The sequence below is a fragment of the Seriola lalandi genome, unplaced genomic scaffold (genome assembly GCF_002814215.2).
Source record: "Seriola lalandi dorsalis isolate HSWRI2012SDOR001 ecotype SW California unplaced genomic scaffold, Sedor1 jcf7180002054987, whole genome shotgun sequence".
In the NCBI taxonomy this organism is placed as follows: domain Eukaryota; kingdom Metazoa; phylum Chordata; class Actinopteri; order Carangiformes; family Carangidae; genus Seriola; species Seriola lalandi.
In genome coordinates, this window is record NW_019525536.1 from 229,585 (window position 1) to 230,218 (window position 634).

The 634-nt window shown below is 38.8% G+C and overlaps 2 pseudogenes across 1 annotated transcript in view; both read left to right on the top strand.

Moving 5' to 3' along the window:
* The window catches only part of LOC147817217 (NACHT, LRR and PYD domains-containing protein 12-like), a 103,706-nt pseudogene that overhangs the window by 95,890 nt on the left and 7,182 nt on the right, over nt 1–634 (top strand). The gene's annotated exons all lie outside the window — the stretch shown is intronic.
* Nucleotides 1–634, top strand: part of LOC147817222 (uncharacterized) — a 3,339-nt pseudogene that overhangs the window by 1,966 nt on the left and 739 nt on the right.

Below are 634 nucleotides of genomic sequence, written 5' to 3' on the forward strand. Positions count from 1 at the left end.
AGAAGCATCAACATCTTCCACTGTCTGATGGAGATGAAGGATCACTCAGTTCATCAGGAGATCCAAGAGTTCCTGGAGTCAGAGAACAGATCAGAGAAGAGACTCTCTGTGATCCACTGCTCAGCTCTGGCCTACATGCTGCAGATGTCAGAGGAGGTTCTGGATGAGTTGGACCTGGAGAAGTTCAACACATCAAAGGAGGGACGACGGAGACTGATCCCAGCTGTGAGGAACTGCAGGAAGGCTCGGTGAGTCCACATGTGATGATCATGAATCATTATGGAGATTAGTTGTGAAGTTTTTCAGATAAAAACTATAAAATTCTTCTCCTTAAAATAGAGTTTCACTGTGTCCGTTGTATTTTGTCACAGATGTTCTTGAGCTGTTTCAAATGCTGAATATTGATGTTTCAGTTGTGTTTATAGTTGTCAAGTTAATGAACAGTTATTGTGTTTATGTCTAATGATTGATTCATCTTCCTCTGGGTGATGGAGACGAAGGAAAACCTGATCAAACAAATGAAGAACTGGTCGAGGTTTTATCACAGCAGCTTTTTATCTAAGTTTAAATGATGTATTTATTTTAATGTTTTATCTAAACCTCTTTTTAATTTGACATTTATTGATGGATTCAT